At 41.7% G+C, this 17,632-nt stretch overlaps 2 long non-coding RNA genes across 2 annotated transcripts in view; one reads left to right on the forward strand and one right to left on the reverse strand.

Moving 5' to 3' along the window:
- The window catches only part of LOC112573311, a 63,881-nt gene that overhangs the window by 12,903 nt on the left and 33,346 nt on the right, over positions 1–17,632 (reverse strand). The gene's annotated exons all lie outside the window — the stretch shown is intronic.
- On the forward strand, positions 3,365–8,524 carry LOC112573312. Its single transcript, XR_003101208.1, has 2 exons — positions 3,365–4,309; positions 4,590–8,524. It is a non-coding gene; the product is annotated as an uncharacterized LOC112573312 (long non-coding RNA).

Consider the following 17,632-nt stretch of genomic DNA (forward strand, 5'->3'; position numbering starts at 1 on the left):
AAGATGAAAGTACATCTAAAGACTAAGTTGTGTAACTAAAGCAATGACATAGAACGGTTAGTATTTAACGGTTGTCTTGTCTTTTGAACCAGCCTCAACCCAGACAAAATGATGGACGACACCATTTCTGACTTTTAAGAACAAGCACTGCATCAGACGTTGGTGTCCCCCTACTTCCGGCTGTTCCGCATGGTTGGTAGCGAGTCACGCTAGTACGCATGAGTCACGGAATAAGTCTAGTCTGCGAGTACAAGTAAGAGCATGTGGCAGGTGACTTATGGGACGGCATGAATGCGGAAACAGTGGTGTGATGGCATATACAGTGTCAATGGCCTTCCGGCAGACGATGACGCCGACCTGTCGCTCGCAAGGCAGAAAGTGATGACAGCAGTCTTCACAACTGGCAGCGCACCTCATTTATCACGCATCTGAAGGTTGGTAAAGGTCACAATAGCTGGCCCTTCATCAAACCGCCAATGTTTTTCTCTGTTTTTATTACGAAGTTTACAGGCAAATGATCCCAGCTCCTGGACGCTTGCAAATACAGCAAGATCACGACGTCACTAATATAAATTTTCCATTGATTGCTATTTTTCTATTGACATTATATTGGTAAACTTGTGCATTCTAAACCAAAATGGTAAGAACCAACTTTCAGCGACTGATGGGAGCCGCTTCAACAATTCGTCAAGACAGGACCCCAAGATATGCAAAGAAATAGGTCAAAATCGTGACGTCACGCTTGGCATCCAGACAAAGTCGAATTAACGTCCAGTCCCTACAAAGATCAGGATATGTACTTACAGAATAGGCACTGGGTTAAATCACTCTGACTTTTAAAAACACAAAGGAAAACGGGATAATCCTGTTAACTATCGTGTCACATAAATACTTAGCTGTTTTGATAAGTTAAAAATGTATTCAATACACTTTTGAAGATATACTGAAGAAAATAACACCCTTGATAGGCAGCAGGCACTTAAGACTAACAGATCAAATATTTACATATCATACAGTAGAAATGTTCCTCAACAGTAGGGGCGGCACGGTGAGCACCTGTCACCAATACAGTGAGGGTTGGCTGTCCTAGGTTCAGATCTCGTCTCAGGCGCGCTGTTCTCATCTCTGCATGTGGCATCTATTTACAGGGCTTGCTGGTGTGATATTGCCTTAGTTACTGGCTTGGTGTCACAATACCCCTCCTGAACAGTAGGAAGAGCAAGTACGGTTTGCCTTCGTAGATATTGAATAGGCTTTTGATAGGATAGAATTTACCTGTGAGAGAAGTTACTAAATCACAGAGTAAAAATGGAAACTTTTTAAACGTAATCAAATTAAAGCTTTTTTATTACTTCTTGAGTTCTGCATTTTTACAGTCATTAGTAATGACCTCTCCTTTGCAGACGTCAGCAAACAGTCACTGGTGCGTTACCAGAGGTCACTGGTACGTGCGTCCATGCACGTATGTTTCTCTGTATGTATGTGTTTGTCTGTTTGAATGTGAGAAACTATCATAAGAGGAATATCGCAAGTAGTATTTTAGTTTTCATGCATTGGTTTTTTTTCTGAATGGGAAAGAAAAATAGAAGAAAAAAAGAAGACACCCGTTATACCACTGCTGCTATCAAATCTCGTTTTCAAACTTGTACCTGACTATAGAGGGTTGGGAACGGTCAGACAGCGAGGAAGTGGATATGGATATGTTTCAGACAAAAAGCGGGTAACCGAGTGGTCAGAGCATACATAAAATAATAATAAAGTTTGTTTTTATGTTTGCATTACGCTTAAACGATAAACACAATTCGAAGACTTACACTTTGACTGCATCGGTGTATTTAGTTTTATAGAAGGCTGCAAAATCATTTGAAAGCATGACATCCGATAGAAACTTGGGGTCTAGCGGCTGAAAGCAAGCAAGCAAATGAAAAAAGAGAGAAAATGTAAAGAAAAGAAAATATAAAAGGTTCATAAGTAAAATCTAAAGTATAATGGAAGGCAAGACACAAGAACAAAAGAAACAAGTAAAATAAAAAACAACCAAAAAAAAAAAAACAAAAAAAAAAAAAGAAAAAAGAAAAGAAAGAACGAAAATAAGAAAGAAATAGAGAAACCGACTGATACAAACGACAAGAACGAAAACATTAAAAGAAGAAATAACGAGAAATAATGAAAGGAAGGAAGAAGAGAGAGACAGACAGACACGCGCACAACAGTTGCACGACTAGAAAAATGATTTGTAAAATAAATGCAGTGGCGCCATGGCGGTGGATTATGAGCGATCATGAACACGGACTCGTGCTGACGGCAGCCACTGCTGCACACTGTCTTCATTCTTCTTCGGTGCAAATGTAGTGCACACGTCACGCATGGCCTGACCACGCGTCAAGCGTGACCCACAGTAGGTGGGAAGCAGGTACCACTGCACTTAGAAAATTCACTGTTCGTCTGGCGAACATTTACCTTTGTGAGATGGATGCTTAGACTCTACTACTTGAATAGTAAAGCCCCAGTGCGGACATCTACGTCTATGTCCTAGTCATCACGACAGTCTTGTGTCTTTCACACAGACTAGTTTCCACCTACAAACCCATGTTTGCTCCAAAACAATAATTATCTACCTCTTCAATATTTTGTATGATGATTATTGCGTGTATAATGTTGATAAGACGAACGTACACTTACCCCCACAGATGACGATGAGGATGAAGAGATTTGTATGTGAATCGAGTCGAAGAGGCACAAGTTGAGAGGAATGTCACTGACAGAGTTATAAAGATGGCGGACTAAGATCGTTGTTTTTCGCCGCTCACTCGGTCATAAGAAAAAAAAACTTTGTTGTTTATATATGACGTCTCTTTCTGCTTCAAATGACGTGGGACAAATGACGCACACAAGACGTCAGACACCATTTGTACACGAGACAATACGAGACCTACCACAACTCATTACAAAATTACTTGGTATGAAGGCCCCACAGTACATATTCTTTTATTTGTCTATAACCTCACACCGCGCTCAGTTCGTACATTCCCATTAAGATTTTAAGATGGGTATGTTGATAGTTAATGGATTAAATTAGTCGAGAAATGAATTCGTTAATCGGCAACTACTTCTTTTTTATTTTTCAAAATGTCTACAGGGACGCAAAATCGATTTCTCATGATTTCTGATGATTTGTAAACATCGTCATGAGCAGAGAAGGTAAAATACGGAATGTTATTATAGTCGTACCCAGACGCACCTATTTAAACTGTTCCCACTTTTCTTACTGACTGCGGCCAAGACTTAAATATATTTATGTACAATCCTGATGTCAACGTTGGTGACCTCCGTTTGTGCCTTGGGAACGGAGAGGATGGGGAAATAGTTTGTTTCGCCAAGCTTCACCCTCTCGTCAGAAAAAAAATGATGACCTACTATACCTTTAACTACAGTAGTCTTAAATAAGGATATTCGTAGATTTCGTTGTCTACTCTTCGATTGGCGCAAGTACGCAGGCACGAACAGGAGTGGTATGCGCACGTGCAAAATCGACTTTGTTAAGATATACAATATCTTAGACTTAAACTTTGCACACGTCACTTGTTCATAAAAGATAAAAACACATCTGGCTGAGGAAGACAAGTGTATGTTACGCCCATTTTGAGATGCTTCTCTGCAACGAAAGTCTCGAGGCGGAAGTACGCGCACAAAGTTCTCCCCAAGGCCTGCTACTCTGGCAGATGGCAGAAGGTCACCCTGTCATCTGTCCGCAGGTGTGTGAGGGAGGGTAAAGGTTGTGAGGTCGGAGGTGGGGGAGAGGGGTGGCGGCTTCACGCTCCGGCGTGTCCCACCTGTCGCTAAAGTGAACTTGGCCACGACGACAGCATGCACAGACAGGTCTGCGATGTGCACCGCACGTTATGCTGACGGAGGGGTAAGGCGGAGGAGCTAGGGAGGGGGAAACTGGCGAGTCCTCGCAACAGTGTGCCAATGAGAATTTATTTCGCTGAGCGAAAGGCCCTCGGTCACCTGTGTGTGTGTGGGTGAGAAAGAACGTGTGTGGGACGCGCGTGTGTGTCTGTGCGTGCGTGCTGTCCGCATGTTCCTCTACCTAACCTCTGGTCCAATGAGACGACGGACGACTACTCAAGTGGATGCGCGCGCATCGCTGATGTAGGGCTCAAGCCACCTCCCTTGTTCTCATCGCCTTGACTCGGTGACCAGGTCTTCGCCAGTGTATTTAACCTTGGGACTACGTGTGCCAGGATCCCACATCAACAGCTGCTTTCTTTGCGAAGACCCACACCTCACCTGGACCTCCAGAAAGGTAAACAAAGATGATGCAGATAGAATACAAAAAGCATAGAGTTTAGCAGTTTAACTTCGCCACTTGGATTCGTATTTGATTGTTTTAGCGACTAATTGTGGATGCGTCCTGGTCTTCATTTTGTGCTTAATTTCTATGAGATGAACATTTGAGGACTGGAGAAAAATCACTATTACAAAAAGGTAACATACTTTGTGTTCTGTCACTATGATGCCATACCACTTATAAATAAGAGTAACAGACGTCTTGTAATTAAGCATATGGGTAAATCTGTTTGCAGATTCATCCTCCACGAAAAATTCAACGAACAAGAGGTTATTTTGTAAGACAGTAAGAACCTTCTGCAGTCTGAGGTAACAGTTTACCAAAACAAAATTTTGCGATTAAAACTTTCAGGATCAGAACTCAGTCTATAGTCAGAAAGAGGCAAGTTTCCACAGCGCCACGAATTCTGCAAAATTTCCTCAGCACGGAGCAGACCAGCAGTGAATTTTGAAGAAAGTTTTCAAATATTGTAGTTTTGGCCAATAAGTGTGGGAATTTTAAATTATCACGTCCAGGGCACTATTTATCACCTTGACACAACACCTCATGAGTCCGATAATTTACACCATGACTGCCACGACAACCGTGTTGTTATTCTCCTGTTTGCCAGAAAGATGAATCATGGCAGCGGTTCACCTACATTTGCCATCAACTCCCGCGACGGAGTTGTAACTTTAAATGAGCCAGATGATTCCTAACATCGCCGTGCAGTTCAAAACGCTTGTAATTGATTGACAGAAGGTTTGCACCCAAAGTGAACTTCAGAAAGCGTCCTAGTGCGACTTTAATCGTCTTCACACTAATCTAATCGTCTAAGACAGAAAAGGAGTTTGGATTTCGAACTCCATATGACGAGCCCAAGACGTTGCAGAGCACAACTTTCGTTGGAATTCCAGTTTTGGCGGAAAGTTTACTTGGACTTCAATGGATCTGAACATCGCGGTGGGTTTGCAGATGACATGGCGGGCGACAATGTGGCTGTTGCTGCTGGCCATCCATGGGAACATCACTCATTCCGCGACATTATCCGACATTCTCTCCCTTGCCTGCTCATCGATATGCAAGCACGGGGTGTGCCGGTACCAGCTGCTCGCAGGACTGAGAGTGACCCTTAGGTGCGAGTGTCACCCTGGGTGGAGTGGGGAGCAGTGCTCTCTACCCTGCACTCACAGGTGTCCCCAACGTCGCTGCTTTCTCGTTGGCAATAGAAACACGTGTCTTTGCCCTCAGGGCATCAGTGGAGTGGACTGCTTTCTACCCGACTCGGCCACCGTCATCAGTCCCGCCTCCGCTAACTCAGCCACCCTGACAGATTCCGGAAACCAAATCTTCCGAGCCAGCCATAGCAAAGGGACGGTTAAGGTCTCGACTAGGGTGTTGCTTCCCGAACACATCTCTGCGGGGATCTCGAGACACATCCGGGTGGCCACTGTGCAGAATCCGCGAGAGCAGGTAGAGCGAAACGTGGAGCTTGGGGCCCACCAGTGCACGGGTAACTTCGTGTGTCGCAACGGTGGGAAGTGCGTCAGGGGGGAGTTCGGGGGGTATAGGTGCCAGTGTTTGACCCCCTTCACCGGCACCTTCTGCCAGACCGCGTGCTTGAAGCCGTGCATGAACGGAGGTGTCTGCGTGAAAGTTCCAGAACAACCGCAATCTCCTACCCGCTCCTCCCCGCCCCATCCCCCTCCAGTGCGCCCCTACACCTACAAGTGCAACTGCCCTTTGACTTTCACAGGGGAACTGTGCCAAACGAGGCTGGAAGAGATGAACCCATAAACCCATAGAAGTGGGAGAATTCCGTCTTCCGAACACGGCTGGAGTCAGACACAATTTGACACTAAAGCAGTTGTGAGTATTTGCATTGTAATCTTAGGTCTCTCCTTCAAGCAAGGTGAATGGGGCTCAGTTAAAAAAAATCGCCTTCAAAGTGATGCTAATGTTTTGTGTCCTGCAATGGCAAACACTGATGCGTGGGGAGTCTGTGTAACGGTTTTGGCCACAAAAATAAACGCTGACTATCGTGAACAAGTGACATATCTTGAAAGTGTAAGAGGAAGTGTTAAGGAACAAATCCATAAATAACTGCACTTGCTTATGTGACGACAGCGGCGGAGCAGGAAGACGAGTGAGAACGATGAGAATTACCTTGTTGTATATTTATGTATGTAGGTATGCATGGCTGAAATGGATGTACATAGTGCTTATGTGTGCACATGTTTGCGCGTACGATTGTGTGTGTGTGCATCAGTCAGCGTTCTGCAAGACACCACTGCTAACAAGGATTCATCCACTTTGTTTCTTTGTGATAACTGCATTGTCTCTATTTGCTAGAGTTTTTATTTATGGTTTACTTAATATCTTCATCAAACAGTAAATTGGTTTTCTCATTGATTTATTCTTATAATCATTTTGTAAAATTTAGCTGTTTCTCATGTTTACATGATAACGCGTGCACGTGTACCTAAACAGCCAGTTACCTGTCCAGTCGTCAGTTAGGAAAGACACAATTTAATAATAACAACAAATGAAAAATTTGTAAAGTGCATACTCACACTCCTAAGGAGCAAGCTCTTAGCGCTTAAGAACAAGAACGAGACACGGGAAACATGCGAGGAACAAAAAACAAACAAACAAACAAACAAACATATAAACTACGGAAGATCAAAAATGAGTACAGATGACAAAAAAAACAAACCAACCAAAAAACAAAAAAAAAAGAAACAAAAAAAAACAAAAAAACAAAAAAAAACAACAAAACAAACACACACACATACAAAACAAAAAACAACAACCAACAACAACAAAAAAAAAAAACAAAAACAAAAAACAACAACAACAACAACGAACAAATATTAAAACGAACAGAGGATCCAAGTAACAAAGACTGAGAGTATTTGTGCTTTTGCCTGACATACAGTTTTGCTCAACCGAAGCCTATGGAATGTTGCGATGATGAAGTAATAATCGTAAAGTAATACTTAGACCATGATGGACTGAAAGACTAAGTGTCGTAAGAAATACATAATAAGCAGACTTATTTTTGTTTTGTTCATCCAAATATTTATCTGTTATCTAACTTCATAATTCATAAGATACGTCACAGTGTTAAAAATAAACTTCATAATTAATTCTTTATTTTAAAGTATATAAAAATTATGAATTCATGCTTTTCTATTGGTGTCTTTTTCACAATTCTAGCTGTCGAGAAAAGAGTAGAGACATTGAGATTGTTTGCTCTTTTTCCCAAAACTAAATGAATTTAGAAGCCGCCTGTTCAGAGTCTTTGACGAAATATTACTTTCGGATAAACTTATTGATATAATTTTAAAGTTACTGTCTCCTGTCTGTAGAAGTTACTTGTTGACTTACTCTGAACAGCCATGTGAGTGCTCAAACTAAACTTACGGTTTTTAAACTAATGTGGAAAGCCATTGGCTTGCTATCACTTCTGACATAAAGCTCAGCTAATATGCTTTCTTCTCTCAGAAGAAAAACATGTCACAAGTTATTTCAGGCAGTAAACTGTTTACAAAAGAGATTTCATCATCTAATAAAATGCACATTTCCGCCAGCTGCTGTGATATTGTATTCCCCTCTGTGATTGACATCTAGGTCTTGTATGAAAACTAGGTTCGCCGCAGTCTGTTATTTGTTTGTCATATCAACATGATTGTCTTGGATTGGGTACACTGTATAGGGCAGTCCTCCCAACACTCCCCCCACCCCTGCTTCATTTAAAGTCACTTTTGACATTACATCTGCCAACGCCTCCCTGTACATTTCTTAACGTTTCCCTGCTACATCAGTGTCACAGTTTAGGTTGACTTGAAAAGTGGATTTTGTCTGGGCTCAGATGACTTATATCACTTCTGATGAGCCGGCTGCGCGTCGGTTATTCTACGTCATCTCAGGAATGCATGAAATGCATAATTTTTTTTCAAAATTGCGAAATGATTCATCTTGTATTTTCTGCGCTTTTTGCGGTATTATTGTAAGTCTATAATGCGTGTATAAACTGAAATGTTGGAATCGAGCAAAACAGGGTGTGAGTTTTACTTTCATTGCAATCATGTAACATTGCTTTTCTTTCTGGGCGATATCTTCCAATGACTTTTACTCGTGCTCATCTTTGGTTTGATATGCAAGGAGAATAAAAACTTTGGCGAGAAAGAGATCCAGGCTGGCTTGTTACATTTTATGTGAATGAGTTCGTCAAGATTTTCTTTCTTTCTCTCTTTCTTTTTCCTTTTTTTTTTTCTTGTACATGCGAATTCATCTAAAATAATCATTGTCTGTCAGACATGTGAGCGCTAGAGAACCATAATTTTTAATCCTTGTTACCGTGCAGAGCGGAAATTATAATTAAAGTGGTTACTGACCTCTAAGTGCAGTATTTCAATAAATAATGTAAAAACATGTAGACAAAGAGCTGGTTTGTGTCTTTACAGAAAGTCACAATAGCCTATGTGTCTCATTTTTGTTTATGCTTGAAAACTCACGTTTGGTTCTCTGGATGTTTGTTTTGGTCACTACAGACTGGTCTAACTGTTGGTTTGTAGTGTGGCGATGTTTGATTCTGTGGTTGTGACTAAACGTTAGGCAAATTCATCCCGCTTCGGAAGCGAGCTGTTAACCGTAACAAGTTAGGGAGGTGACACAAAGAGTGCAGCAAATACAAGTATTTCACTATTTCGCAACACTGATTAATAACAAGTTAACATCTGAATGGAATAAGTTAGACTCAAATGAAATGACAGATCGAAAACTTCTTGAGAATGAAATCATATCTGGAAGGGTTTGCGACAGAAATAAATAAATAAAGACCGTTATGCTTGCTATTTAGAACTTTCAGCACATGAAAGAGAGCCATTCCACATGCATAGCATTTGAGACGAGAAAGTAAACACTGAAATAAACCAAACAGGTAAAAATGAAGACAAAAATACAGGGACACTTAGGGACTGATGGAGCACGGGGAAGTGGGAGGTCTAGTAGATGGAGTAGCGGCGTCTGAGCCTGAAGGCGTGCGCTAGCCGGTTCGATACCCGTGTGCAGCAGCGTACTTTCTCGGTTGAAATCCCGGTGAAATGGGGATAATTTATGGGTTGAAGAAGTTAAGGTAGGGAGATGGAAAGGAAATGTGTATCATCCTTAAAAGAGAAGTGAGGATTCTAACATCTCCTCCCACTACAGCCGTGAGGTTCCGGGCTTTATCTTACTACAGCATGACGTCACGTGCACAGGTGGTACTACAAAAAAAAAAAAAAAGAAGAAGAAACGAAGAGATGAAATATCACTCTTGAGCAGAGCAGCGCTGTACAAGACAAGGGGAGCCCTGCGCTATCTTTTTAACCAAGTGCTACGAAATCCCAAGGGCGGACAAAGAAAAGCAGATTGTCTGCTGCAGCAGTGAGACACACATTAAAAATAATTAAAAAATTAAAACTTGTTTGGAAATAATGGAAAGTGCACGCCAGCAAGAATGGGGTTGAGAACGCTCTAAGACACAGTATGCTATGACATAACTGTGCCCTGTCGCCATGCAAGTGTGTGTTGTGTGAATGTCTGTGTGTGTGTGTGTGCATGTGATATGTTTGTGTGCTTTTATGTGTGCATTTTTGTGCGTGCGTGCGTGCTGATAAATGAGGCAGGACTTCCTGTGCACCCCAAGGTCTGTCAAAAAACAAACCCGCGTTTAAAAAGAAAATGAAAGAATGGAGATTAGGATATAACGCATTGTAGTAAATTTTGACGCACGTGAATGTGGACAGCACGGGCCTGTGTCAGGACGACATAGTGTATAATATTTAAAAAAAAAATATATATATGGCGTATGTGACTGCAGCCTTGTGGCAGTCACGTGAGGAGTAAGAGTGATAAAGACAAAGAGGAGACCTCATCTGCAATTTAAGCACAGTTTACCTTTTGTCTTGATGTTTCCTTTTTAACCAATATGTCAACTTTCCCATGTATTTTTCCCATGTTATTTTTGCTTGCTGAGGCTTTTGCTTTCTAAAAGAAAAATCTAGGTTTCCTCTATAGCCCAATTTTAGTAATGTCAGCTTAATCTCTTCTTAGCTTGTAGGCAAATGTAGACGGGGTTTTTTTTTCTCAATCTATCTAGCCTTAGTTCGCATTTGTGTTCTTTCATCCTTTAAGCTGTAATGTCTTGTATAGTTAAGTGTGTTCTTTATCGTCAAGATTTTTTTTTTCTTGGAGAAAATACTCCTCTAGCCCCTCCGTCTATCCAATAAAAATGCTTTCTTTGTGCATTTCCTCCAGCTTCAAAGTCAACGGCGGAACTGAAATTAATTACCAACACTAATATAATCAGGACTGCACATTGAACATTCACGTTTGTAGATTACAATACAAGGCAATTGCACGCTAAGCTACAAAATTACAATCGAGATTATCGCACTATGTTCTCTCTCTTTCTTGTAAGGTTGTTCTGATATTAAAATGCAAACATTAGGCAAAATTTAAAATCATCAGACATCGTCCCCCAATCTTTGTTAGCCCGAGACTTGTACTTCATCATAAAAGACGCAGGAGACGTGTTGGAAGATTAACAAGCTTAACGAATCCTTTTCTTCCTTGCTTTTTTTGGCTCTGTAATTAAGTCAGTCTAATCACCCGGATTACGTTTACATTGCGCCACCTGGTGCACCGCATGAACACAGCTCTCTAACGAACTGCACACCTTTGCTGCATTTCTCTGTATTTGTTTCGTCTGCAACTCTCTCTCTCTCCCTCCGTCTCTCTGTCTGAACCCTCCCTGACGGTCAAACAACTGTGATACTGTCTGCTGTATATCTGAAGACTGAAATCATGGCTGTAAGCACCATCATAATGTTTAGAGATTTTGCATGTCGTGTGCATGCTCGGAGTATGAGTCTTGCTGCAAAGTTTTGTAGTTGCTGGAGTTTGTAGACAAGACAGACGGACAAGAGAGAATTACAGTAGTCAAACAAAGGAACAGAGGAGGATGTCGGCTGTCAGAAAGCTAGTGATAGGGCTAGTGAAATGTGGAGGCTGCACATTCCTAATAGACTTTACAGTGAAACCATGGTTCCTGGCTGAAAAAGAAAATGGAATATCCGTCAAGCCCACTCTGATGAATCCAGGCATTGATTCAGGTGACTGATTTTCTATGAGCCAGTAAAACTTCTTTCTTAACATAATTAACTCTGAATTTGTTTACAACTATTGGAACTTCTAAGATACGTGATTCTAAATTCTGAAAAGTGGAGGTGAGACACGAGTAAAGTTTTGAGTGTCGTCAGGGAAGGGCTGGATGGAAATGACAGAATACTAAACAAAATAAAATCAGCTCCAATACATACCCAAAGTTTAATGACACGACTGCCTCGGTCCTACCCAAAAGGTAAGACTAAAACCACGCAAGGGCAGAACCCGAAATGCCATAACAGCAAGATTGTGCAATAGTGTTAAAGGTTGCTGATTGGTCTAACAAGGTGAGTATTTACACTGCTTCTCATATGGCAAACAAACTGTCATTTATGATTTTCAGCAAGGCCCTTTCTGTTCTGTGGAAAGAAGGGTGAAGATTGATATAGAAACTGAGCAATGATACTGTCAGACTGAGGAATAATACTGTCTGACTAAGGAATATTCTGTCAAACTGAGGAATGACACTGTCAGACTAAGGAATGGTATTGTCAGACTAAGCATTCTGTCAGATTGAGAAATAACACTGTCAGACTGAGAAATGGTACTGTCGGACTGTGAAACCACACTGTCAGAATGATGACTATTCTGTCAGAATGAGAAATAATACCGTTAGACTGAGAAATATTCTGTCAGAATGAGGAATAATACCATGAGACTGATGAATATGCTGTCTGAATGATGAATGATGCTATTAGACTGAGATATGATATTGTTAGATTTGTTAACAATTGTTTCAGGGCAACACTAGAAATAAAAACAAATTCGAAAGGTAACTGCATTTTTTAATCTTTTACTTCAAGGTAAGGCTTCTTCAGAAGGAACTTAACTACAGCGGTTTTGAAGGAGGTATGGACACGCCTGAACATCAAACTCAAAGAGAAGGTTGGTTGAAACTGTGTCTTGCTTACATGTGGTGGGTGTGGACGTGAAAACAATGTTCTTCCCATCATTCTCACACCCCGGCTGAAACAATAGTGGATCCCAGTCACAGTTTCTGACAGTATAGAGCAGCATTGTCATAATGTCGTCCACCTTATGAACAAAATAACGGCAGAGAAGCTGGGGTAGCTGATCAGATGGGTTCACAATGGGAAGTTGGGAGAGAACAACCCGTCTGACGACCACCGATGTTAAAATAACTTCGTGGAGGAACCACAGATGGAGATCTCACGACGCAAATCATGGACCTGGCTTTCAAGTAGACTGCTTTGTACAATCAGTGGAACAATCAGTCGAAATAAGATCGATATAGTTCGATTCGGCAGATCTGACACTTGTCAAGCTGCAGGAAGAGAGCAAATGGTACAGTCTGGCATTTAACGCTAAATGACTGAAATGAATGGGAAACAGCAGGAACAGGGGAGGAAATATCAGACTTTCTAAGATGTTGCTTGTGACGACCATTGTGGTAGCAGCAAAAGGACGCTTTCGTGTAACCAGAGACTCTTGCTGAGAATCCATAAGCTGAGAGCAACAATAAAAGTTAATTTGAAGAAGTCCTCAATGACGGATGCACAGAGCTTACAGATACAGAAATAATTCGAAAGAAACAACTGTGCCTTGCTGTAGACATGTCGCCAGTTAGTCACCGTGAAGTCGGAAAAGCAAACGCCAGAACGATCAGTGGAAAGACAACGATGAGGAATGTGTGCGCGCGCGCGAAGAGGGTAGGAGGAGGGAGGAAATGCAGACCAAAACCATTGAAAAATAAATAAGAGAAAAAAAAAAGTTTGCCAAGACGTAAGACCAATGAAACAAAGTTATCAAAAGTATATATATATATAAAAAATTATAGCGAGATCAACACAAAAATGTGCAAGGAAGAGGACCGTCAGAAAACCATAAACCACGAACACAGTGGGAAATCCAGCCCATGGCTTCAAGAAACAAAGATACAGTTCAAGAGACAAGATACACAGCACTGACGAAAAGGAAAAAACATGATTATAAGCATTCAACACTACTCAAGAAAGCGCAATAATCAGCCGACAAAAACTAAACTAAAAACCCAAAACCAAACCAAAAATCAATTAACAAACAAACAAACAAACAAACAAACAAACAAACAAACAAACAAACAAACAAACAACTAACTTAACCCGTCAGCGTCGTCTTGTGACAATTATAAGTTGATTCACGTCAGGATGGAGGTGAGGAAGATATGCAATTTTTGTTACAGTTTCTTTGTGCATGTTTGAATGCTTTCGTATTCTGATGCGGTATCATTTTTATGTAGCATCAGTTCTTGACGAAAGATGTGTTTGTATGGAATGCAAAGAACTGTCAAAAATTCCTGCAAACAGGTGAGCACGGCACAACCCGGAAACGTGCACAGGTAGCACCTGCAATCCGTCAGGTGGGCAGCACAGCCTGTCACTCAAAGTCTCCACGGGGCTGGTGCTCCCTGGCGTTTAACACAAACCTATCAACTTCAAAACAAAAACAGAGTCAGCGAAGAGAAAACAACTGTACACAAACACAAACTTTGAACGGCTGCAGAATCCTCGTAACAGTCGCCGTTGTGAAAACGAAGAGAAAGGAAAATCCTACGTTCATGACATTTAAAAATGACATCGTACATTAGTCACAGTTTCTCTGTTTTCCCCAATTTCCTGTAATTAAAAGTTGCGAGACTGTCCTTTAGACATATCCACAAGGTAATATAATACAGAAAAGTTTTTTTCCCCGAGAAAAAGGTGTAGGTGGGTTTTGTATTACAAACAACAACAACAAACACACACGACAAACAAACAAGCAAAAACAAACAAACACAAGGGGAAAAAAGAAAGGGTCATTAATCTCAGGTTTCGCGATCTCGAATAGTGAAGATCCATTTGCATGGTGTTTCAATCTATCATGTCGACTGACTAGTTAATCTGACAATTTATAATATATATAAATAAACTTAATTTGGCCACCGAGTAAACGAACTAAACAATATATTCCAACATCAACAAACAGGTACACAAACGAACATTGTTAAACCCTTACATCGATTTACGCGTGACCCCATGATGCCAGATTGATACAGAAGAAAGAAAGCCATGAGAGAAATAAAACCTTTCTTTCCCTCCTCCCTCCCAACCAGGAAAAACAAAACTTTTCAAGACACACTTCTCACCGGGGAAACAAATTTCAACACCATAACAACCAAGGTCTGTTAACTGCTGTGATTGTGTGGCGTGACCGAATTCCTGGCTGTGACGTCTGTGTAACGGTTGTCTGACAGCGTGGCGGAGTCGAGCGCAGAGTTCAGCCACGGAGGTTTATATGTAATGTAACTCCGGGGTTTAGCTGTCCTCGGACATGCCATCAAAGCGAGGTTCAGCAACAAGACGGGCAAACCGCATCGATTAAGCATGGGGGCAGACCCTTCCCCCCACACCATCCACCCGTCACATCTTTTCCCAACCCCCTCAATGTTGCCGACATCGCTCATGAGGGTTGTGCTGACAAATTTCGCGCCAGCAGCACAGGCTACCAGATGGACGTGGCTGAATCTTGGGGAGGAAGAGAATCGGTCTTCACCGCGCGTTTCATCGCGATTATCACATTCGTCAAGCCTCCATTGATGAGTGAGACATGGGCCTAGACTTGGGGTGGGCAAAGTTTGTTTTTTTTATTCGCGGGCCGATGTAAACAATTCTAAACTATGCGGCGGGCCGGTAACATAAACCCCCCCAAAAAAAAAACAAACAAACAAACAACACAACAACAAACACACCAAAAACAAAAACAACAAACAAACCAACAAACCAAAAAAACCCACCTCACTTGACTGTACAACAAAGTGAAAAGAGGGATGAAAGCATAAGTGCACTGTAGTGTGATGTATTTTCTTACTTTACAGTCACCCAATGTCAAGAACTTCAGGGTAGGAAATTTTCTTGTTTTCACTTGGGTTGACAAGATATCAAGTTTCCGTTCAAACACGTTTACGGCAAAATACAACTAATGAACAAGAATATTTTTACCTTGCAGAGTGACATTGAGTTTGTTCAAATTGTCCATGTCGTCAACAAGAAAGGCAAGATCTGTACGCCATCGGAGATCACAAAATTCAATGAAAGCATTTGTCTTTTCCTTCATTTCTAAACAAAGAATTGTTTCTTCTCGGAGCTCCAAAACTCGCTTAACAACTTTTCCAAGGATGAGCCACCGGACATTACATTGCGGTATGGAACTTCTTTGTGATCGGCTTTAACTTCCTCCAACAACGAATTGCCAAATGGTCGAACCCTCAGTTACATCTGTCCATCATCCAGCGCGAGTGACTACCAGTCAAATTGCTTGCACTCATCCAATAGTAAGAAAATGTATAGATTGTACTTCTAGTAATATGCATATAGTATATAGTGTCTTGCTCAACTGCAGAGTCGACTCAATACACTTTAACAAGTAACACGAAAACACATTCGAAATGAAAAGGACACATGTAAATGTAGACCAAACTCAAAAACAAATAATACAGAGACATAGATCGCACAGTCTTGGATGTAGAGACCGTTAGCCAGCGAAAGCAAGCTCTCGAATGCACACACACACAAACCCACCAAAAAATCGTGACAGAAGCATGCAAAATGAAAACACTGATAAAACAGCTGACAACGCCATCGACGAAAATCACTGGCAACGACAGAAAGAAGACGAAGGAGGAGAAACAAAGAGAGGGAGAGGAGTCATCGGTTTGGAGAAGAGACAACCAATGACACACAGACTTGACGTCACCCAACGGGCTGCCAGGTGTGAACACTACTTTCTTTCTTCACAAAAACGCATCCATTCAAACACACACACACAGAGAGTAGAGGAAACCGGTATATCTAGAGAAAACTACTGGCGGTCAGCCCTCTTGTCACATCAAGAGAAAGTTAAAACTTATAGTCGGAACCAAGATACGAACCACCGTCACATAATTCTCCTATGTGGTGGTGACAGGTTTTAGCCACCACGCCACCGACCGCGTAAAGCTCGAGTACCTCACGTCGTCTAGCCAGACTGACAAATGACGAGTCACAAATCTTTATTTACGAGGGTCGCACAATAAGCAAAGGTCATTTACGAGGGTAGCGGAAGAAGCACAAGTTATTTACGAGGATAGCAGAATAAGTAAAGATCATATACGAGGGTAGCGGAAGTAGCAAAGACTATGTTTTTTTGACATCTAGCAATCGAGCTAAAGGTGGGGAGGGAGAGAAACAGACACTACATTAATACAAATCAAAGGCGCTACAATAAAACAAGAAGGAAAATAATGTTATATAAACAAAGATGACTATTTATTTTACTCTTCAATACCATGTAGTAAATGTCTCATTGCTAGTAACAGGTGTTTACATCGGGTGGGAGGGAGGTTTCTGCAAGCGATCAAAGGTTTGATATAGGTGCTATAGGAGTCCTGAGTCCTGCTTTGAACTGCTGTAGACTGGACTCTGTTTGTTCATAGTGTGAAGGATGCTCCTTGGGACGCTACCTGAGTATTTTAGGCCCATCTCAAATAAGTCATATCTTGGCACGGCATCAATGAATTTGAGGGACCTTAATATTATTTTGGTAGAAAATACTGTCAGTCGGTGCCAACCATGATAGAAAATAAATAAACTGTAAAGTCTGAGAGGTAAAACTGGCAGACGTGACATTTTTTGGGGCGTCTCACTTTGGTCTTCTTCGCGCCATCACCACCGCCACAAAAATCCCAGCAACATGAAAAGCGATAGTGATAAAAAAATTTGTGATTATGATGTGAGGCTTGGAACCGTTATTCACAAAGAACTTCGGGATTGAAATGGCGATTATGACAGAGACACAGCTTTTGATTGTACCCTCTGCCTGTCAAGCACCGGAAGGGGAGAATTAGTTACTTCTGGCCGAGCACTGACGGAAAACTCACAACGACGGGTGACAGACGCGATAGGTCATACACCCCTACCCACGGTTCGGCTTGGGTGACCTCGGGATGCCACGATGGACAGCGGTGAAAGGTCGTCTGTCGTGAGGTCACAGGGGTGCTCTTCGTCTTGGGCACAAGGAAGCACTGTGTGGGTCGCCATAGGACGGACCACTCGTCTCTCGAGGCTTTCACTC

Source organism: Pomacea canaliculata, linkage group LG10, assembly GCF_003073045.1.
Source record: "Pomacea canaliculata isolate SZHN2017 linkage group LG10, ASM307304v1, whole genome shotgun sequence".
Lineage (NCBI taxonomy): Eukaryota > Metazoa > Mollusca > Gastropoda > Architaenioglossa > Ampullariidae > Pomacea > Pomacea canaliculata.